The sequence below is a fragment of the Tinamus guttatus genome, unplaced genomic scaffold (genome assembly GCF_059628265.1).
Source record: "Tinamus guttatus ecotype Peru unplaced genomic scaffold, ASM5962826v1 Tinamus_guttatus_pri_ptg000451l, whole genome shotgun sequence".
Taxonomy (NCBI): domain Eukaryota; kingdom Metazoa; phylum Chordata; class Aves; order Tinamiformes; family Tinamidae; genus Tinamus; species Tinamus guttatus.
Window position 1 is genome coordinate 3,931,732 of NW_028288985.1, and position 24,736 is coordinate 3,956,467.

Below are 24,736 nucleotides of genomic sequence, written 5' to 3' on the forward strand. Positions count from 1 at the left end.
TGGTATGTGTTTGTCTCATGAGAATGAGTCTTCATGAGCACTAATGACAAGTATCTGTTGCCTGCTAAGCATCTAATTTAAAGAAACCTGTGGCTTTAAATCTGCAGATACTTGCACTTGGAGGTAAGCCCAGGGAATCAGCAGTGCAAGAGCAAGCAGCGCTGTGCCCTCCTGCTGTTGTGTGCAGCAGCAGCAGCACGTTTATGGAAACATGAGTGACACTTTTCAGAAAAATAAACCAAGAGCAATTCGCTGACTATGTCTCTTGACAGTCATGGTCCATAAGCTGTCCAAATGACCTCTTCAGCTTATACACAATAGGAGTTGGTTGCATGCTGGTTCAATCAAAGCTTTCTAACCTGAATATGTATCTGTCAAACCTGAATATTTATTGCTTTCCACCAAATTTTTGAATTTTACAGGCATAACAACTTGAGATTCTATGCAGTCAGCAAAACCAGTAGAAAAGGCATCTTCTGTTAGATGGAAATAAGGAGTCACAGTTTTTGGATATTACTGTTAAAATATATTATCTCCAGCTATTTTTGTTTATAAAAACTTACAGTTCTTGCAAAGTATGACTGCTTCTCTCCACAACAGGTAAAGCACACAAATGCTTGTAGATTATAAGAATGGGGAAGACTATAAAAATTTTCAGGGCTAATGTATTTCAACTTAATTTAACTCATGCACATAAGGTACATTCACTAGAATGGGGCCTCGGTGCATAAAGACGTTTAAAAACAGTAGTCGTTCACCTACTGTCAACAGGAAAAGAGTTTTTGAAAAAGATGAAGTATTTGCAGAGGAAATGGAGAAAAAGTGTTTTATAAGAAGCTTCCTGAAGCTGCTGTTGCCATCATGGAGAAATTGTTGCAAATGCAGAGAACTGCAAGTATAATTGTCAAAGCACTAATGAGGATTTCCTGCTGGGGGAGGTCGGATTTATTAAAGAGTTCAAGAAAAGCCACAGAGCTCTTCTCAGCTATGTATGACACCAGCTAGTGTGCATTGGGGTGCTTGAATGCATTTTCAGATGGCCATCAGTTTTGCCAATTAAACGTTTGGTAGTTGTGAAAACGTTTCTATGATTTTTATGTGTTTGGCTTCGAATATATTAATGAAATCTCCCTTAAACCTTATGCCATGACTAGACTGTAATACCTCATCATTTTTTAAACATATTGCCATATTGTTTGTGGTTTTTTGTTTTTGTTTTGTTTTGGGTTTTTTTGTTGTTGTTGTTTTGTCTGATACCACTGCCATAAAATCTTCACAAGGGGAGTGTATGCCCCGTGTATACTGAAGCCTTAACCATGGGGAAATGTGGAAGAAAAGACCTATTCAGCTGCTACTGCAGCTACTTTTGAGCTAGAATGGCAGTGCCAGAATTCAGTGGATCAATAGCAACACAAAGGTTGATCTTTAATAAATAGTTTGAGAGTTTGAGAATTATGTAGCAGAGAGTAAAAATGTATGTACTGAATTTTATATAGATTATAGCAGAATATATGCATAATCCCCTACTGAGGGTGTGCGAAGTGAGGGAGAAGCTAGGTTTTATGTCTTGCTGTTTGTTGCATTTTCTGGGTTTTCACCCTAAAATCACCAGAGAATTCCAATGATCTTTCTCAAATGCCAATCTTACCTCCCAGGAGAATAGAAAAAGAAACCTAACTGTATGTTTCTGCAGTCATTAAAGCAGGAATCCTAGCCTGGGTGAAAAAATACTGTTGCTTAGGGGATTGCTAACTATTGAGAGAATAAGGCTGCTTGTGCATTATTAACTGGAAAGTAAAAGCCTATTTGCAATGTATGAACAATAGCTGCATTTTATATTGGTGTGTTTTGAGTATCTGCAGACAGAGATACACACATTTGTAAAACAGTCCCTGCATACAGCTTCATTTAGCTATCCTGAGAGTTATGAACTGGCACCAAGAGGATAATAAATAGGTCCCCTGCTTGTTTGTGTGTTTTTTAGCAGGTTTTTGCTTGGTATGCAGGGAGTTTTAGTAAAACTTCTTAAAACAACAGGATTTTGTCATCTGAACTTCAGTAGCTGGAAAAAAATAGAGCTCCTGTTGGCAAAACTTTCCAAGTGACAAAACCAGAACCTCACTTACTTACAATGTACTGAAACAGGGATCCAAACTCACTATATCTTAGACTTGTACATCCCACAACCTCACAAAGCAACTGGCAATGCTTTTTTCGTATTTCTTTAAAAAGAAAACTGTGGTGATTACTGGCTGTATTTGAACCCTTACAGATTGCAGAGTCACCCTGGAGGGCAACTAGTTCTTATTTATAGTTTAACATTAGTCTCACCCCAAACCTCAAATTAAATATAAGATCTCTGAGCTTCTGTTTTTGAGATAAAGGAGAAGATGAATGTGTGTTTTGTGTTAATTCTTATGAGCAAAGTGAATTTCTGCTGGTTTGCACCCTGAAAAAACATGTATAATGTTAAGGGCATGCACAAATTGGTTTTGAGCATGCACATGAAACTTTTAGCTCATTCCTTCACAGAATACGTAGCACAAATGACTAAGTTGTAATATTGTCGACTGTTTCTCTCGCATGGGCTGGTCAGCCTGGATTTCATGCAGGTATAAGCAATGACTGTACTCTCAAATGTCTATACACAGCCAAGAGTTTGAGTGAATTATTTTGACATTTCGACATCAAGGCCTCACCCAAAGCATATTGATCTTCCATTGACTCTTGTTGCCCGGACTGTTGACCACTCAGGAGCTCTGTGTTGCTTACTAGAGATGTGATTTTCCTTTGCAGTGGAGGTCTGGACACACTTCTCATTTTTAATCTACCAATATTACCTCAGTATTTGTTTTTCCTGCCATCTGAAGTGTCTACAGAGCCCTTCAAGGGAAATAACAGCATTATATCAAGGAAAATAAAAGATTTGACATAATCCTGAGATGTGTTTTAGTTAAACGTGGGCAATTTGTCCAATAGTGCCCATAATACTTAAGGAAGGGAGTGAGGAGGATGGTGCTGGCCTCTTCTCAGTAGTGGCCAGCGATAGGGCTAGAGGAAACGGCCACAAACTAAAGCACCAAAAGTTTCACAGGAACTTAAGGAAAAATTTCTTAACACTGAGGGTGACAGAGCGCTGGAACAGGCTGCCCAGAGAGGTTGTGGAGTCTCCTTCTCTGGAGATCTTCCAAACCCGCTTGGATGCAGTCCTGTGCCACGTGCTCTAGGTGACCCTGCGTGTGCAGGGGGCTTGGACTAGATGATCTCTAGAGGTCCCTTCCAACCCTAAGCATTCTGTGATTCTATATCTGGAGATAAGTATATGGCCTTTGCATACTTGAGATGATATTCTTTTCTATCCCAAAAAAAGAATCTATTAATTAAGAGACCTAATGATAGTAGTAATTTTACTGGGTTGTTAAGAAATAATGATTTCTATTTGAGCTTGAGTCCTTCACAATGACTTTCCTGAAGCACTTGATGAGTAAGCTTCAGTTGCACAAAATTTTTCTATCACACTAATTTTAACTATAAATATATCCTTTAAAGTTATTTTTCAATAATTGCTTTTCACATAATATAGCAGATAATCCCAATTTACAATATTGGTTGCTCACATGTATCTATAAGATGCAGATATGAACACAATGTCTGGAATTTGCTTTCAAGCACCAATACCTTTTCTGAAAGGTATACTTTTATAGCTACCTCTGTACAATTTACAAAAAGCAAAAATGTTTAAATGAGGTCAATGCATCAATTATTATGAGTGATTTGCTCAACACTCTATTTTGTGTAAAATAGAGGAATATTCTTAACTAGTTAAATCAAAGCTCTATGAAAAGCAGTGAATAGGTATTCCCCCCCCCCCCCCCCACCCCCCCCCCCCCACAATTTTGCTTGGCCTTGGTTTTCAGTTCTTGTTCTCCCTTGGAGGTTTCACACCTGCTTGGAGGGGAGAAATAAGGAACAGAAATAAGGTTGTAGGCTGCCATATGCAACAGAAGTTGTCAGTTTACAGGGCAGAGATTACCCCACAGTATTCTGGCTCTCCACATGTCCCAGGGGCATTCACTGCAAATATGAAGAATCCTTGTAAAAACACTTTCTAATCTTGGACGTGCAGTGCCTAAAGCTCAAGAGAAAACGGTAAGGACTGCATAAGTGAGTTAGGAGCATTGCTACCTGCTTTTTTTCCCTTCTTTTTTCTGTAAGCCATATTATCTGTATATACATGTTTTACACTGCATGACCATTTTCTCCTCCTTTATTTGTCTTTATATATAGTACTAGCAAAAATATTACAATTAGAGAAGAAATACAGTAGTACAGACTGGAAAATGAGTTCTTGTTAGTCATGCAAGTAATTGGGAGTACCTCTTCCTGCCGGCACATCGAGCTTCAGAGCTGATTACCAGGCTGCCTTCACTGCTGTCCCTCTATGTAAGAAAGCATGGTCATAAAAGAGGATTCGGCTTCTCAGCATCATAGAAGCTTATATTTCATTGATAGTAGCAGCATGAAGAAGAAAATGTGAGGTACAAGGAAATATGACAGGGAAAACAATTCCTCAAATCTAAAAATACATTTTTTAAAAAAAACCTCTACTAACTAACATAACAAATTACTAAACAGAGGTTATAAGAGAAAATGCTTCAATCCCAGAGGAAGCAATTAGAAGATCCTGTGGAAATACTGCATTGGAAAGATGAGTTTCCAAAGCAACAAAGTGCTTTTTCCTCTTTTTTTATTATTATTATTGGTTGCATGGAATTCATCTAACTGCATATTCTATCTGCAGTGTTCAAATGCTGCTTTCTCCTTTTAGGATGATTATCTAACCTCCATTATAAGGAGCTATGAATAAGCAAAAGCTTTCAAGGCTGCTGAAAAGTATGAGGTACATTTTTTTTCTTTTTTTTTCTTTCTTTTATTTCTCTTTGTAGAACACAAAACCTGTAGGAGGGAAATTGCAAAATATTGTTCTTCTCTAACATGCTTCAGAGAAGTACTTGGTTTATTTACTCATATCTCACCTGAAACAACCCACAGATTCATTTAAATAAATAAGCTTGTACTTCACCATAGCTTTTTTGTGTGGAGTGGGAAAGAAAGAAAGATGAAAATCTTGCACCTGCTGGATTAGGGGATATGCTTTTTTTTTTTTTTCTTTCTGTTTTACTGCTAGAGAGTGGCTTGAGCTGAAAGATTTGGGGCATCTTGCAATCCAGTGTACTTAGTCCTTGCTTTTAGACACTTTATCATCTTCTAGAGTAGCTCACGTGGTTTAAAATATATCTGTCATTGTAATTCTCCAGCCATAGTTGCTTGGAAGCAGAAAAGGCCTTTAGATCATTGAACCTGTTACCTGTTGTCATGCCTGTAGTGATTACTGGTCTTTTTGGAGGTAACTGGAGACATATTACAAATCCAGGTTAATAGGTTTTAGGATCAATCAACTCAGAAGCACATTCGTGACCTATTAATAATGCAAATGTGGTAGGATTATTGAGTTATGAGTAGCTTATGCACAAATATTAGCCACTAATACACTCATTAAAGCTGAGTAAAGTGTTAATTAGCTTTGATGCAGCCTGGATTGCAGGGTAGTAGATAGTTTTACCAAGGCCTACTCAAATTGATTAGTGTGATCCCATGCTGTGCACAGTGTTTCCACAGCAGAATTGATCTTTTTCCTAGATTAAAACAAACAGCCTTCTAGGCCACATTCAAGGATGCTTCTGACTAATCCTGGTTAGGGAAATAAATCATAGCAATGTCCTGCTACAGAGTTTTACCCTGTCTGGGATCTTACTCTGAAAGGAACCACTTTAAAATTGCTGTGACTACTCTTAGAGACAAAAACAAAAGAAAAATAAGAGATTCTCTCTTTTCACTATGTAGCATGAGAGTATATGCAATCTAATAAAGTATGATTATTTCCCACTTCCTAGTATTCCTGGAATGCTGCTTCCTAAAGTGATATTCCTGTTCTGTCAGTCTTATTTATAGTGAAACCTTCAGATTTGAGTTTTCCAAACTGCTGGTAAAAAAAAACCCTCCACATGATGATGTCTGCATTAGCAAATGCCTGCAGTTTATGCATGTTATTAAGCTTTAGAAATGTTTCCTTTAGCATCCACATCATGCAGTTAAGAGTGGCCAAAAAAATACCTTCCCATGCTCACAAGCACATGCCACACAGAGGTGACTGTCCTCACATTCTGAAATGTGATCAGGAAAGATTTGTGTTTCCTCCCAGTGTTTTGTCCCCATAATATTATCTCCTTCTTCTGACTTATGAAAGTGCCTTTTTTTTCTTGCACATCACTGACAGTGAGTGGCAGTCGTTCATTAACCAGTATCTCTTCTGATCTGGTGTGAACTAATTGTAAGAAGCATGAGGAAAGCTATGAGAATAGTGAAGAAGTGTGGGCCAAGAGAAAAAAAAGCTTGAGTCAAGATTACACTGGGTCGTCAGAGCTTACAGCATTATTTCTTTCGAGAGATGTGAGGGTCTAAAAGTCAATTGTTAAAAATAAGGCAGAAACAGAACTACTAATATCAATTCAAAAATCAATAGAAATGCCCAGTTTGCTGCAAACTTCTATAACCATTTCTAAGGAAAATACTTACCCCGTGATAGGACAGGCATCTTTATTGCATAGGTTAAATGAGGCAGTAAAAGGAAAAATATTGCTAGCATATTGCAATGGAGCATCTGAAGGAAGAATAGACAAATTCAGGCACAAAGCTTACAAGAAAAAGCAAAGAAAAAAAAGTGTTGATATAGATGCTTACAGTGCAAAGCTGATGTTTTAAGAGGGGAGCATGAAATCAAAATGTATCATTTATCTGGTAGATGTTTCCCAGAACTTTGGAAGAAATAGAAATAACATTATTAGAGACATTCATTTCAGACTACGAGTAAAGTATTTTTCATCATGCCTGCATTAGCACACACTATGAATATCAATCATTGGGTTAATATATGGATCACTCATGGTTAAAAATTCATTTTTGAGAGCAAAGAACTGAAGGCTGTGAAAAATTCTAAGTCAAAATATACACTTCAACAATGTCCTGTTGTGTCAGTGTGATTTCAGTAACTCGTGATGAAAAGTTAGAAAAATATCAATGACAGTTGTGGGAGGAAAATTTTTTGTATATTTCCTGTCTTTTGGAATATAGACTGATAGGAGGATACAGCACAAAAAGACAGGCCATGATAGAAAAAAAAAATAGCTGCAGTGGCTGCATGTAGCAAACAAGTAAGATACAGGCATCGTTATAAATCAAATCTACAGTGAGAGCACAGATGGATTAACAGGTGGTGAAACAACAGCTGACGTATAGAACACTGATGGCAAAGAAATACGACCAGGTTGAATAGTTTGGACAAGCCTTAGCGCAGTGTTGCACACTTTTGAAAATTGATGGTGTTTGAAATACTTAAGGAACCTTTTCTTCTGCCCCATGACTTAGTAGTCCCTAGGCCTGAGAAGGCACTAAGTTTAACCCAGCCCACCTGGACTAATTGTTTGGACACCAAAGCGTATCCAAAGCGGGTTGTTCTCGTTCAGCTGCGTTATTTCAAGGGGTTGTCCAGGGAAAGTGTCCGGGCTGTGGCTGCAATCAGTGTGCTATAGGTCTCCTTTAGGTTTGTTCTAATTACAGCATAGTACGTTCACAGCTCTTGGTGCCCCACCAGATCAGATGTTAAAGTGCTAAAATACTGTAAGGCAAAGGATTCATTGTTATGCAAAGGTTTCCACTACTTCGGGTGCTGGGGATATTGGTGAATTCCTTATGGATGAGGCCAAAAACAAATGTTAGCCTTGGAGTAGATTAAAGGCAAGTAAATAGAGCAGCAGAAATATCAGTCATAATAATGAAGGTGAAGGTAGATGGCTTTTCCAGATTGGTAACCTTCATCACACAAATGCAGGATGAGATCATTTGAACACAGTCTGGAAGACTTATGGAATGAAAAATAAGTTGAGTAAATCAACAAGAATGTCAGGTGATATTCACATGCGAAGATGGAGGTTTCTTTTTTAATTTACTGAAAAGGCACATTCTAGTCTCACAGGGATGAGGCTATAAGGAGTCATTGCCAAGAAATGCTACTGCATACACACCTCCACCCCCTCACCCAGAGACCTGCTCATGTCTGCACAGCAGAGAGATTTATGAAGAAACTTTTCGTGCAGGATAGGAGTGTATGTGCATGTATACACTCGCATTCAGGGCTAAAAAAATGCCTAATGTGCAAAATAGATTAAATCAGAAAGCAATGGAGTAAGTGAGACTGAAATGCTAGGTCTGTACTCTTTTCAGCTATTCAGAGTACTGTTCTCTTTCTGTGAGAAAACTGCTTGCCTGTTTTTCCAGCTCTTAAAAGGAGGAATTGATTCAAGGCTTTATCCTATGCAGTTCCAGCTGAGATGTTCAGACTGGGTAGATAGTACACTGATGTTTTTTTTAAATAATAATATTCCGTCGTTGATGATACCCAGTAGTAGTAACAAGCAAGAGGGTTGGTGGTTTATATTGTATGTCATGATTCTAGTGGACACTCATGTCTATGAAAAGAGCACTGCTCTCCACTCAACTCCAGATTGTGCCCAAAGATGTATTTTTCACCAAACGAAAATAAGAGTCATAAAGGCAGGTGGGTTCCTGGTAGAGACAGTAGCATGGGCTTATCAGACAAGCTGTTAATCTCTGTCTCACTTAGCTAGTTTTTCATCTCAGCTTTGAAGGCTGTCTCAACTCCTACACCATTTAAATCTGCTATTTAGGTACTGCTAATATTTTTTAAACCGTTTGTCCATCTGCTGCATAAACTTTCTGAAATATCTATGCCATCTGTCACAGTCAAATTACCATTCTAGTTATCACCAGTAAAGGGGTAGTAGAGTCATTATAAATGAAGTTTATGCACAGCAGTAGTCACCCATTCACCCAGATACAACTGAATCTGGCAGTAAGGGATTTGGGATAACCAGCAAGTCAAAGGCTGAGTTACTCACATGCATAGAGGGATAAGAAAAGTGTACTGAAACTGTGGGCAGTTGAAGGATGGGTATAAACCCTTATATGTGAGATGGGGAACCTAAGGATGAGCTCTTAATTGGTGGTGCTAAAACAAGGTTCTTTTGGAGCAGGAATGGATGAGAGGAATGGATTATCTGTTCCAAACATCAGATGATGGCAAAGCAAAAATTACGGCTTGTCTTTGCCTTTACTTATGAAAAAGTGTAAAAAGCAAGATTTAGTGAGCCAGGGGGATTGTGGCCCTCATGACTACCAGTTAAGACACCCACAACGGAAAGGAGGAAATATGTTTTGCAAGCACTACGCGAGTGAGTATCGAAGACTTTATGGCAGTGGGATAGCTTCTAGAGAAGTCCTGAGAAGTCCTCCCTGCAAGAGAGCAGGGGCCTAGGTCATAGAAGACATTGAGAGGTGGGAATTCAACCCTTCTCAAGCAGAGCCCAGAGCTCCACTTCAGCCTGCCACTTACCAGGCTAGTGATGCCAGTAGCGGCCTTCTAAATTGTTGGTGGGAAAGACCAGAGCGGGTTGTGTTTTTCATGAAGTGCAGAGCACCCCCGTCAGCTTGGGTGCTTCAGGCAGCACAGCTGGGGTGACGCCACCTTGTCAGCTGCTGCAGGACACAGGGCGCCTGCCTGGCTGCTGCAGCAGCCACTAACCCCAGGGCTTGGTAGCATCTGAGCTGAGCTTTTGAGGACATTCGTTTAAACATTTACGACAAAATCCCAGTTACAGAGACTGCAGTGTTCTGGTGGATCTAGCCCATGGCGGTTAAACAATACGGAAAGTTACTGTTCTTTGGTATTGGTAACTAGCATGTGAAAAAACCTATTCAAACAGAAAGTGCTGATAGAAAGTTTAACTGGGTTAATACAGTTATTATCTAAGTCATGCTGCAAGCTATAGACAGATATTTTCCTCAATCCATTCATTGTTAATGAACATCCAAGCTAGCAAATTAAAATAAACCCATTTTATCACTCAGATTTAATGATTTCCTGCTGGGCCTTTTTAATGTTCAGAATTGGCCTTTGAAATACTTGGCTCATCAGCAGATTTGCTCTCAGTCTTTTTTTTCACCAGAGGTTCCTGGGAAACTTTCACCTTTTTCTTTCAGATATTTATATATAAAGATAACCACAATGAACATGAACAACTTTTACCTGCTTGGGGTTTGCAATGCCATTTGAACATTGTAAGCCCTAGAGTATTGTAACAAGATGAACATTCAGCTGGAGACATTTCAAATCTAGGGGAAATGCTGAACTTGCTGATTAACTGTATGACTGAAATTAGTGATTTGGTGAAGCACTGTGGTAACAGCAAATGAAAATTTGTCCCAAAATATAGTCAAGCCTGTAGGAAATGCAAGGTCCCTGCTGAGACATAAGCTTTCTCTTCAGCTATAGAATATATACTTCTCTATATACTTTTCTTCTGGGGTGGGAGGGACAAAGATATGGATTTCACAGTGCTGTCACCATCACTAAAGTGCCTGTATTAATCTAGATTTGTGTGCTGTATTACTCTTAGCAATAAGAACACTTAACGTTCCAGTATGACTTTCCATCCAAGGATACTGAAGAGCATTGGAAACATTAAGCTTTGAGGCTGGTAATTTACTAATGACAAAACTGATTCAAAGTGAAATTAGGACTTTAATCTCTCACCCTTTGGAGCCGATGGGAATCGTTCTGTGATATCGTTGGGCATTGGTCAAAGTCTGTGTAGCCTGTAAAAGGTCATATGAGAAATTACTGCAAAGTTAGAAAGTCCAGTAACTTGGTTGCTTGTCCAGTGGGAGGAGAATATTTTCCCCTTACTCTCTGGCTATATCCTACATCTCTTTTCCTTAGGACAATTTTGAGATATTGCAATACTTAAGGTATCTGCAATTACGTTTCCTGTATCGGCAGAGCACGCTGACCACTTCAGAGCACTTCCAGCTCACAAGCAGCATCACTGGTCTCCTCCTTGGACCTGAGGACCTATCTAAAAGTGAGGAGTGTAGCTCTAGGGAGATTTTGGAAGCAAATATCTCTTAGTCCGGTTTCCCAGAGAGGAAACTCAAGCCAGCCTCACCAGACTGGATTTCACAAGCCTACGTACACTATTTGCTTGTAATCGTAGTGAGTGCATTTGTATAATTGGAAGTTTCATTTCACATAGGGCTTTCTGAATTCTTAGAGGTAGTTAAACCGTAACAGAGAGCTACTTTGTACTGCTAGGAGAACTTTCACTGAAGTAAAGCACCCAGTTTTCAGAGCAGTATAATGACATTGAAGAAATCGCAATTGAATTCTTTGAACTTGTTCTTTCTAAACTTACTATTTTAGATGTAGAGGTCTCCCAGGACCTGATCCAAAGAAGTATGTGCTCAGCAGGAATCTGACTAGCCTCAGGGCTCACTTGAGGTTTTGCAAAATCCTCTATCTCTGGTAATATTTCAAGCAGTTTATTACAGAATTTCTTAATGTAGTATGCATTGCTTGTGTAGCTAGAAACCTTTATGTCAACAGCCTAGATAAATGCCAGTACCTCCACCATAATATACTTCAACAGAGGTAAGAAATATAGTGCTGCTTTGCAAATTTGATCCATTCTGGGCCTAGGGCTATAGTAACTTAGATAGAGGAGCATTTATGCACAGAACCACTGGAGCATACATGTGATTATTTATCAAGATGGTCCGCATATAGTGTGAGTGTTAGGCATTAGCACCGACTTGATGGAATGGGAATAAACATCTCATGAAAGAACACAAAGGACACTGCTAAGGTATATCATGAACACGTTTTTATAATGAACCCCTGGACTATTTATGTTGTACATTCCACCTAAAATATGCAGGAGAGCCAAATAAAGCTCTAGCAAAGCTAAGTAAGCAATAAACTTTTACAATGGTGATATAACTGGAAGAGCCATTTTAGACTTTAAGTAGGAACCCTACATTTTCTTTTGGTGTTCCTTAACCTATCTATCTATCACACAGAGGTCATTCCAAAGTGTGGTAGAAAGACTAGGTGTGTTGCTGTGATACACAGAAGAGACTTGAGTATTTGCACTAACATGGCCTTAGCAAACAGTAGTGTACAGTGAGTGGCAAATACTTTGTATTTCACAGTCGAATAATATATTTCAGACGTTTAAAATAATATATATAGTTAAAGGCTATGGTTGGCTAAGGTTAAAGAAATCCATTTTTTCTTGGCCTAGTGGTAATACATATGATAAAAAGGTGATGACTATTATAGTCTTGAAGCATTACAGTCATTTTACTGTGATAATAGTCCTCAGATTTGGTTATAGCCCTAATATATTTCCTGAAAGTTAAAATCAGATCCACGGGTCTTTTGGCACATGGTGATTAGTTATTGTCTAGAATGTAATTTCTAAAAGAGAATGAGAGTTGATCTTGTGGATAATCCTTCTTTGTTTTATCTGCTTTATTTCGAGAAGAGCTAAGCATGGATTTATATTTATTTATTTATTTATTTTCAGTAAATGAATGGATTTAGAATAGTAATGTCTAGCTTGAACTGTGCTGAGATAAAGATATCTCCTACTCAGGACTTTCGTCAGTCTTTACACTATATTATCGTGGACAACAGACAGCTGATGTTTCTGGGCTTAAAAGTGACACACCAAACTGCCAAGCGACTGAGAGCTTCCAAACAGATCCTACAGGACTTGCGAGCCCTGAGGCGTTGTTTTGGTTTCACATTTGAGATATTTTAAATAGGCATGTGCAGAGGAGTGGTTCACACTGAACCTGACCCAGCTATGAGACTTCTCCAGGGGTCAGGTGTTGCTTGTGTGCTGACAAAAGGGCACAGACAGCTAGATGGACAGACAGGCTCTAGGAGGAATTTTATGAAGGTGAGCCCATCCTTCCCTGTCCTTTGTCTTCCCTACAGAAGTAGGGAGGGGGAGAAGAGGGTTGGAGTCTGTTTTTACTCCCTCCCTATCACGCCAGACTCTGCATGGCCTCTTGCCATGAATTTTCATGGTAGATATTTGAAGAGCTATGCAACTCGAGGAGATGTTTCTTTTGTATTTGTGATTCTCTTTCTGCACAGAAATTTTAAAAAAACAAGAGAAAATAGAAAAAGGATGAGAATAATGTTTCGGCTAAAGCTGGATTCCAGACAAGCTGAAAAAGAAATGAAGTGGTGTCACAGTATGACAATGCAGAATAGAAATTCAGGATGTGTTCTCTAGTTTGTGCTCTGCTTTACTTTAGGGAACTAGGAAATGTTTGATTAAAAGGAGAGTCATGTCCACAGGGTGCATTATTCATTCCAGAATTCACTTTTGTAACTCCAGATAGTCAAATACATTTCTTACCCCAGAATCTGTCTGATGTCTCAGTATTTCTGGAACTTCACACAGGTGGTTCAAACATTCAGGGGAGCTACTGCAGTTAAGTATTAAACTTGACAGCTTTTATATGTCTAGTACAATAATTGATTTCATGTTATGCTAACCTACACAGGTTAAAGCGCGAGGACAGTTCTAGTTCTTAGAGTAGGCACTGAATTATTATTTGGAGGTTTTAAAAGCACTGAGGCAATTTACATTTCTATTTTATTTTTTAAACATTTGGGTTTTGGTAGGGGGTGAAGAGTACAGAAAACACATCGGCAAGAAGACAAGATCAACCCTGAAATCCTCTCTGAGGAGAGAAAAAAAAAAGTTGGAAAAAGAATGTGTTTCTTGTTCAGTTTTCTTTTGCCAGGTAAGCTTTGTTACAAGAAACAGTTTTCCCTGTTTTCTCCAGCTTTGTTACAAGAAACAGTTTTCCCTGTTTTCTCCTGTCAAGTCTATGGTGTTTTGAATTTTCAATGGGGGTATTTGACCACCCAACTTAAGTAACTAAGCAGCTAACACCTCTTTGCATTACTGGCTATTCCCACTCTCCTTGCCTGTTTAACTGGGTCCATTTGTGCTGCCGGCCCTGCTAGTCTTGTCTGAGCCACCCGTGGCCTTTCAGAGTTTAAAGACAAACCAGCTAATTCTGCAGCATGGTACCAGAAATATATCTGCATAATGTTACTGCAGACAGATTTTGGAGTCTTCGATTCACTGCCTTCTGGCTGGAAGGGCTTCCCAGAATCTCCAAGGATCCCAAGATCTCCAGGATCTTGGTAGAAGGCTTCCTTGTCTACTTAGTTACTTAGTGTAGAAAAACACATTTGTTTTAGTGTTCTGAAAGGGAAGTGACTCCATATCCTAAACACTGCCTGTGCTAATCACTTATATTTAAGAGGGGAAAAAAAGAAAAGGAATTACAGAAAGTTGTTGGACAAGATGGAAGTTTCCCAGCACCTTGCTGTTTTTCTGAAGCTCGACAACTTACCTTCAAATTCTTCATCTGAACTGGTCCAAAGAGCGATTTAAATGTTGGCCTCGTACTCTTCAGATAAACTCCCTAAACTGAAAATGAGATTTTGCAGGGTGTTTCACTTCGATAATACAATAAACTTGAAAAAGAGGGTACATTTGCCTACACAGCTGCTTAGGGCACTCATTTAAAACGGAAACACCTGGATTCACATCCCGGTGTCGCTGGGTAGTCATGTATGTTATGCCAGGTGGCATATTGCTAACTTTAGGGGTAATTCACAAGATAATGTCTTATTACCTAGTGTTACAAGTGATTACCGTGACCCAGCACCTGCTAGAGATGACCGAATTTCTGCTTCAGCAAAGGCAAAATCCAGCGGTGTGTGGTCGGCGAAACCACTGCCTTTCTGCAGTTCTCTCTGTGTATCTGTAGTGCGAAATGAGTGTCGCTTTCCTCCTGCACATTAGGACCACTGAGCTGAAGAGAATGAGTGTAACTTTTCTTTTAATTCTATAATCTTATTATCCTAGCCCCAGTAAAAACTGATAATGAAATCCGAGGATATTGAGAACTTGGATTTTTTCCATTAAGTTTAACTTGGTATTTTTTTCAAGCAATGTGGTACTTACTATAGTCCAAGTCTTTTTAAGACTATCCAGGGAAACATAAACCCTTGCAGCGAGCCATTTTCTGTCAAAATTACATCTGACCTGCATATTTTTGCAATTCTCTGATGCATTATACAGTCAGATCAGGTTGTTCCTTGACCAGTTGTTCACCCCTATCAATTGCATTAGCATTTAACCTGTCAGTTTAAATTACAAAGGTAACAAAGGTTTAGGAAGGTTACAATAGATTCAATCTCGCACAGAAGTGTGGAAGAATAATCTTAAATCATCCTTCAATGCAAGTGTTATTTTTCTACTGACACACATATACTCACCTTCTAGAAACATCACTGTAACTGCAACTTTTTATAGTGAAGACTACATGAGATCGGCAAAGCATGTGAAATAAGAAGTACTAGCAATAAGAGAAGCATGTATATTTTAGCTGCACTTGGATTGCATCTACTGTATCTTTTCTCATTTTCTCTTCTGTTCTTTATCCTCTTTCAGTGCTGAGCTTCCCCTTTTTCCCTCCAGACATTTTATTCTTCATTGTGAGTGATTAGTAAATTAGGTCCCATTCTATAATACCATGAGCAGCTCATCGGAGGTTGAAGTCCTTCAAATGTTATTAAATCTTAATCCTTTAGAGTTGAAGATGCTCTGTGTGCAAGACAGACTGCCCAGCCACTCCTGGTGTTCCCGTCACCCTAGGCTGTGCACTCATGTTCTTCTGAGGCATTTCTCAATAAATTTTGACATTTATTAATAAAATGTTGAGGATACATAACCTGGGAATGCAGAATTGCTATGACTATAATATCTGGAGTCAATGTAGTAATTGTCTGGGCTATTTCCTCAATTACTTTCAAGCTGTAATACTAGCACTCTGAGACAATCTCAAATTCATTGTCTCTTAAAGAAGTCCCTATGCTTGGAATAATCTGCAAATCATTTTGCCTGGAATTGCATAAATCCCAATCACGATTGTGTAACGCATGGATGAGTGGCATCCTGTAGAGGACAGGTAGAAGGAAGATGCTAAATTCCTCCCCAGCCCTGCATTTCTGCCCCTAAAATGACCACAGGGCATCAGAGAAACAGACTTTGAAGCCACATTTTGGCCTGCTCACAGGGCAGCAGTTAGCATAGGCTGTGAAAAATGATGTCTGAGTCTAACTGCTGGTTACCTGAATGTGAAATATGATAAAATTCCTTTTGCAACTACCCATGCCAACCACTCTGTACCCCTTTCCACATCAACAGAGCATTGTTGGGTACTATAAAGGCACTCTACTCCCTTTTTACAAGGCTAAATCAGCACTGGATGAGCCAAAAATGCTACTGAAGCAGATGTTAGAACAAGCAAACAAACAAAAAAACCTAATTCTGTTAATCTGTTAATGATGTGACATTCCCATTGTATTTTCTTCCCTTTTTCACTCAAGCTGGAACTAAGGGCTCCTGCCTATAATATTCTCATGTGCAAAGCTTACATCAAAGTTGTTCTGCCTTTTACCTGCATGGAAATTGCATCATTAAAATAGTAAAGAGGCAACATGAAAAGTACAGCCAGATTGTGGCCGTTACTGAGCTCAGGAAACACAGCCACACGTTGCTTGTCATACTTGCATATATTTAAAAAATATTGTTTTCACTGTGTCCACAATGCATCTTAAAAAGGCTCTAAAAGTAAGAATGCCTGCCTGCATGCTAAGTTTTAGCCATATATGCTAAAAGTATTTTCATTGGAAAAATAGCTTAGTCATCTGTCTTTGCGTGCCTCACAAATACCAACTTTACCACATGCAGCTGGGCCGTGATGGATGCTCTTTAGTAAGCAAGAGGGAGGAGGGTGGCCTACATCTGGTGGGAGGGAATTGGCTGCTGGATGGAGGATGCAGCTTCCTGATGCCCCAGCCGCTGTGCGGGGCAGCCAGGAGCACGGGGCAGCGTTTGGGCAGGACGTCTGAGTCTTACAATGATCCAAATATGCAGAGATTTTTCAAATGCTTAAGCGATTTAAGATCATAATGAAAAACCAGTTTTCTATCCAAACAGGAGTACACCTCGATTCCAGTCCGTGTGAATTTCCATTGAGTCTTCATAGTTGTACAGGTGTTAGAAACAACCTCTGCAGTGACAAGAGCGATTCAGACCTTATTGATGTAACCCACAATATTACTAGTCTTGAGCAAAGACAGATAGATTACTCTACAGTTACATGCCAGCTTTTATTAAAGACATGGGACATGTCCAGCTTCTGAAGAGTATAATATTTGTACACTGAGAAAGCCCCTGTGGCCTTTTCCCAGTGCCTCATATTCTGTTTTCAATACATATGGAATAATGTTAAGGAAAGAAGGCAAAGGTGAAGTGATTTTCATTTTCCTGACAATATTCACTACTCTACCAATACAGCTGCAGACCATTTACTATTCCTTGCACAAAGAGCTCGGGTTTAGATTTTTGGTCCCATTGCATCTGCCGTTTGTAATGAGATCTATCTTAAACCCTTCTTAGCTGGGCAGCTGAGGATGTTTCTCCACAGGAAATTCCTCTGCTAGACACATCCTTCACTGAAGGGGAGGAACTGTTCTACAGCTGCAGCCAGGGAAGCTGGAGAGAGCTGGCAAATAGATTCACTCAAATTGCACTTGGATATCAGAACAGATTTCCTGGTGCAAAATGACCCAAGAAAAAAAGCAGATTTAATTTGAGGGTTCTGCATTATAATTACACCTCGCTGGTAATGAATTTCTTCAGTGGATATATTTGAGGATTTTTTTTTTCATGTTTAAGGGCTTTTTCTTTTTGAAGAGTGGAAACCGTCTAAAGTGAATTGGATTTGGTTTTGTTTTTCACTCCATGCAGTTTCCCAGAAGATGGTGTTTGTTAAATACCCCCTGTGGCCTGGTGTCCTTGGGAGCATAATGGAACTGTGGGGGTCCACAAGGGAGGCAAGGAGAGGAAAAACAACAGAAAACCACTGACTTCCACTCATTATTTGTATTCATGGCCCTGAAGCCACAATCAAGCCGCTGAAACTAAAGTTAATTAAATTTTGGTCATAATCTGTGTGTTGCAAACAGAGAAAATGAAGTAGTAGAGACTTCTGCATGATCTCACTGCTGTGATGTATTTGGACTGTCAATCAGAGCATGAGGGCACTGCTCAGTCCTCCAGGACAGCCACGATCGATCCTTTGCAAGGGGAACCGAAACAGGCCCTCGCTTCTGCACCAGCCACTGCCTGGAAAGTAGGAACCCCATCTCCGAGGGGCCACTCGCATTGCTCAGCCCCTCACCACTGGACACTGCATAGCCTAGGATCTGCAATATTCCACTAGCTGATCCCCAAATGCTGTTTTTCCTGCTGGCTAAGTGCTGACATTAGGTTTGCTGCTGTGCAAAAATACAGAGCAAAGCTTTATAGAGAAAAAAAAAAGAGAGAGAGATACCTAATCATACATGTTTGCTGAGTGTCTAATTGCCGTGATGGTCCCTGGAGCACCAAATGAAATATTATCTAAAAAATGGAAACAATAGCACTAACTTCTATCCTTCACCCTATGAAAAATGGAGAAATAATTCAACTGCAAAAACCTGAAAAGCAGAAGAAAGGGAAAATATGAAGACAACCTGTTATCAGTGAAAAAAAAACAAGATTCACTTACACTGAAGGTCATAAGAGAGTCAGGAAGTTTCTTTAAGAAAGGACAAAATACTTATCCCAAATAATATGCTGGGATATTAAAAAGGAAAATAAATATTTGAATCTAGCATAAGCCTCACAACTTCAGTGAACCTCAACAACCCACACAATCAATTCCAGCTTCTTTAAATAACTCCAGCAAATGCATGTGGAAAAATTCCCTGTCTACGTTTATAATTCAGACTTTTACTACTGTGCTATGTATTCATTAATAGCATCATAAATTGTTTTTTTTTAATAGTGTAAGCCCAAATATAGCCCCCAGTCCTATAGAAAATAAACCTCGGTGTCATTAGGCATGTTTTTCCAATGAGTATTTTTTAGCAGCACAGGCGTCTGAGACTTTTCAGTGAGGAAAAAAAACCCTGTTCAGGCTTTATTTGTGTAGCTCACAGTATTACTGCTCTTGAAGCAACGAGCTTACCCTGCAGTTGCGTGTCAGGCTCTGCCAGGCTGGGAATCATCAGCCTCCTCGCGCCTGCCGGAGCACCCAGTGCTTCGTGCATCTTAGCACAGCCCTGTCATGCAACTGATCTGCCACGTGGCTGCAGATTGAGCTGCTGAATGGAGTTAGGAAAAAGCACCAGGGGTTACTTGCCTTTCTTTATTGTTGCAGCATTTCACACCTGATGATGTTGCCACTGAAAGGATTACATCTTTAAGCAGAAAAGAATTGCGAATCTGAAAGAGATGGTCTTTGAAATTGCCAACAAAGCTTGGGAATTTCCACAAAAATAGTTTTGGTTTCAGCTGTATCTCTCCCTTCCCCTGCTCCCTCCCAGTAAGAGGCTTTTGTACATTTATATATGTATATGTGAATATATAAATGTATCAGTTGCCTTTCTATTCCTAGGTGTACTTCAATATAAGCAAAATGAGGCCGCAAAGTCAATATGCACATGCCCTGTTTTCAATATGCAGTCAGGCCGTGGAAATCAGCACCACTGTCTACCATGAAGTCAAACTCTGAGGCTAAATAACTTAATATCTTTACATTTCATATCCCTCATATGTTCATGCTTCGGAGAGCGACTACCTCAGCTGAAGGCTCTGGTGTCATTTGTCTGTACCGCTGACCTTGTGCTGAAGTATTGCCAGGATTTGTCCCTGCTGCATTCATGAGAGCAGAGCTTTGCCAGGCCTAGTTGCCTGTATTATCAAATCACTTAAATATTTAAATGGAAAGTAAGTTGATATTCCTATTGATACACAGAGTAAGTCAGGGAAATGTAACACAGCAGAGAAAAAATCCTAGAGATCTATGGACTCCCTGTGATTTCTTGCACAAGCTTGCTGTGTTAATGCAGAGCAGGAGCATTCCACCTAGATACTGAGTCCCCAGTTAAGAACAAGAAGAGAAGAAATCATTTTCCCTGTCCACCTGGGTAAGTGACCGTGAGGCTGAGGAGCAGCGTGGATCCACCATCCTCCCTTAGCTCACTGCGTGCGTTTCACGGCGTGCTATCTTACACCTATGGCAGGTGTTTCTCATGGATGTTTTTTTCCAGTGTGTACACCCAGTAACTGCTGGGCTTCCCCAGAGCTGCAAAGAACATACGGAAAATGAAGGAAATTGTGCTCACAACGCAGCCTTCCCAGCACAGGAGTCTGAGTAGGGAGCTGCCCTACGCCGCGCAGGGCAACACGCACCCACCTCCCCGGCATCCCGGCTTGCCAGGGCCTGGAAGGGCCCCTTCCAACCATCCCATGGGAGAGCAGGCCCTTGGGCCCTGTCTGCAGTCTTGCTAGGATTTCCATGAGGTGAAAACTTACCCTGACCGAAAAGGAAGTTTTGCTTTTATTTTGCTGGCCCTTCAGAAACAAAAGTGCAGTAACTACCCTGCCACAAATAACTCTTTTTAAAACTATATCTCCATTTTTACCAAAGATAGTAGGTATCAGAAATACTGTGCCATAGAACCAGCACGAAAAAGGGTGGCTGGTTGTTTGCATCAGACAAAAAAATGTTTATAGTATCAATGGCAAAATGCTTACAGGAAACTCTTGGATTTGTCAGCTGTGTTACAAGTCTTAGAAAAAATATTTTGCTGAGCTAAACACCTTTCAAATTTGCGATTTAAAATAGTAGCTACCTTGTATTTTAAAGATGACCTTTTCATCAGTGGTGTCAGGAGTATTGGCTGACCATGGAGCTGAAACTAAAATAATTCTTGCGGGGCCCTGCACTTATTTATCTAGATCACAGCCTTAGTCTTTGGCTCCTACTCAGTATTTTGAGGAATGCCTAGGAGTTCAGCACAAACCATATTAAAAAACTCAATCTTTGGAATAATTACACAAATGTCTCAGATGATTTTTTTCCTGGTGACTAGACCAGCAAGATAAAAGGGAAAATAAGAGCTTGGTTTACTCTCTATTATTAATATTGTGGGTTTACCAAGAAATTTTATGAGGTTGTCACAATAAGATACAGACATATGTGCCGTAAGCCTGATGCCATAGTAGGTGCATGTACAAAATGGAACTGCTGCAAAGGCCTGAGCAATCTCTGCTGTACAAAGTGAGGCAGCTCTTGCTGCAGCACCCTTGGCGTTGCTTGACTGTCCCTATTTGATGTGTGTCTTTGTCAAACCAAAGCAAAAGGGACGAAGGAAAACAGTGAAAATAACTGAAAATAATCAAAGGTCAATCAGTATCACCTGAAAAGAACATTTGAAATATTTTTCCATACCTTGACATAAACACTGAGCAGAGACAAGATAACAGTCTTCAGATACTTCAGAGTGGCAAAGACAAGGAAATAACTTCTATCTTTCTTGCACCCATATTAGAGCTTCATGGCAAAAAATGTCAGATTTAGCCATGCAATGAGATGGCCACACTGAGGTTCCCTGAGCTGGGCTTATTTCACTCAGTGCTTCAGTAAAAACAGTACCTTCTCACTTCATCAGCTCAGGAGAGTGTGAGGAAAAAAAAGCTGTTTTTCCACAATCATAGAGACCACAACTGTTCAATGTAGCTGATTAACATCATGTTTATGGATCATAGCTTTCACTGTTCGCCAGTGTAAGACAAACTTGGTAAGTTACTGCTGTAATAACAACTTATGCTTTTAACCCACTTCTTTTCTCACCAGATGCATCTCTCTAGCAGCCTATAAATATAATGTACATAAGACAGAAATATTTTCCATCTTCTCTTGCAGTGGCTCAGGAGGTGCATGCCACTGACACTCTACCTTTTTCCCCATGCATGGGAGTCAAAGCTGCTGGAAGAACCATCTGCTGCTGTCCTGCCCTGGTGTGTCCGTGAGTGCTGGCAGCAGTGCCCATGGGCCCTGCCAAAGAAAGGAAGTTACAAAAAGTTGCTGGGACAATTGTGTTTGTCATTCTCGTCTACATCTCTATTTGACATTTCATTTCTATTTTATCCTTTTGTCTACATCTTCCACACAGACACCCGTCTCAGATGTGGCCAGTCGTATTCCTAGGAATGATCATCAGCTAAACAGGTTATTTGTCAATAAAAATCCATCTGCAAATCTTTACAAGGTCTCTACTTAAGATAGATAATGGTTTTAGAGGCACATGACTATCTAATTACATTCCACAATAACCCCATTAAAATTATTCCTCCTTGTCTGTGGCAGACAGAGCTCTTCGGTACTTAATGACATTGGCTGCTGCATAAGACATTGTCACCTGCTGACGGAGAGCAGGTGCTTTCCTCCCTTGTGAAAGGGAGAGCACAGAGAAACTGAGGAAAAGTAGGAATACTCATGAGAAGAGATGGAGGAGGAAAGCAATAACTTTTGAGAAGGTGAACCTGTTCTGCTGAATCTGGTTTTCTGAGGCAGAACTGAAGTAGATAAAACACATGTTGGCATCTTAATGCTTCGTTTTTCTTTCTTCCCTTTTCTTTATCATAAAATGAAGGAAAGTATTTGCTTTCCTTTCTTTGATCTATCCCTCAGACAACAGATCAGTAAAGCTGTGTCAGAAAAAGAATAATGTTTCCAAAGCAATAGAAATTCTTGAAGAACTACCTATATGTTTGCTTGATAAATTATTTTTTTCATTTCTTTATTCATACAAAGCACATGTATTTTCATGCACCATTGAACAGAGAAATACTCTGAATTTCCATAGAAAAGCTGCTATTAGTTTCTTTTACTGAAGAGGGCATTTGCTGTAACTTTTCAAAGTTTCATCAAAAACTAAGCCATCTTTCCTGCATACTGTTGAGTGTAAGCCCTATTTTAAAATAGTATTAATTGAAGATATTTACATATTTTATTTAAAATAAATGGAGTTAGATTGTGCTTTCATACCATCATATCAGGTTTCTCCTATTACAATAGTGTAAACCTCAAGTAAAATCATTACTGGAAATAGATTAGTACTAGTTTATGATGTAAAGGAGAGTTCAGTAGAAGTCTGGTAAAGAAGAAATGCTTAGGAAGGTCCCAACAAGCTAAGCAGGGTAAGAGACCTTTAACATGTGTTAATGATAAGCAGGACCCAGGCTCTGGCACAGGATGATCAAAGCCCCATTGCTCTCAAGCAAGCAGGGAACAGCAGCCCACAAGGAGGGCAGAGCTCTCAAGGCTCCTCTAAGGAAGAAACTAGTATCCTGGTGTGAGGAGCCCAAGGCCTTTGCAATAGACCTTGGTAGGTCAGGAATTGTGAAAATTAGGTGAAAATTAAATGGGATGGAGCAGACTTGCTCATTATGAAATTGCAGATTTAATTAAATTCCCAAGGGACGTGGGGCTAGTGGCATTCAAATCAAATAAGATTCGGGCCAGTGCTAAAGAGCAAGTGAGCAAAACTCCGAGCACCCGCTAGAGCCGGAGGACACGGCTGAGCCAAACCCTGTCGTCTACTGCTGCACGCGCTGAGTCGGGCTTGTTTTATGCCCTGCAAACAGAACTAGGTATCAACTGGAAAGCACCAAGAGAAAAGAATCCTGAGACAGTGAATGGTTGTGCTTTGAGATGCTGATTCTTTTTCCAAATCTCTCTACTTTTTTATGAGTGGAGACTGGGACAGTCTCAGCAGTGTCACAACGACTTGCAGTGCAGTGAGGAAGATCCCTGCAGAGCATAGAGTAGAGGAGAAACACACTGTTTCCAGGAGAGTCCAATAGCGTGACGGGAAACTGCATTCAAGTGACAGTCACATTTTCACAGCCCTACTTCCTTCCCCAACCTTTTTTTTGTCAGGTTAGTCAAATTAATTGGTTTCAACTTTTTTTAGTAGTTCATTACAATTTTGAAAAATTGCCATCATGAGAAAACACACAATCTTCGGTTATAGTGTCAATATGCGATTGCACTGCCTGTTTTTTCTTCTTAATTGGATATGTTGAATCTAATTCTGCTCCGTAAACAGCTTTTGGTTTGGCAAATCAGCATTTTTTTCCTGTGGGGAAAAAAAATTGTCAAGAAACTTCCCACCAACTCAAATAATTTCCCAGATGTGGTAGCTTAATAAAGCCGTAGCCTATTTAAAACTACGTTCTTGTATCTTTTAGGTCTTCCTGAGGTATCAGGGGAAAATCAGTCACCATTTGCACTCAGTAAGCTAGGAGTCAATGTAACCCATGTATGTATGTATGCATAGCTTGGAAGAAGCAGCAAGTAAAACTAAGGCCTCACTGAAGTTTAATTTAAACATCCAGTGGGAGAGTTTCTACTTGTGCATAAATAAACAGCATAGCCAAAGGAAAGAGAAAATTGCAAACTTAGGAAGTATAGATTAATATACAAAAAATAAGCCAACATAATCAAATTATACTCAGCAATTCTAATTCCTCACTGCTTTGCATAGAGGCCATTTCTGACTGGAAGCAGACAAGTTCTGGTTCTATATGGTTTCAAGAAAAATCAGTTTGGACACAGTGTAGACTAAACCAACATCTTCCCATTACATCCCCAGTACTTCTTGTCGGTACAAGGCTACATTGCTCATAGGGGAAAGTTGGTGCTTTCAGAGGTGGCAGAGAGTGCCATTGGCACTGTGGAAATGCAGAAAGCATTAGGAATA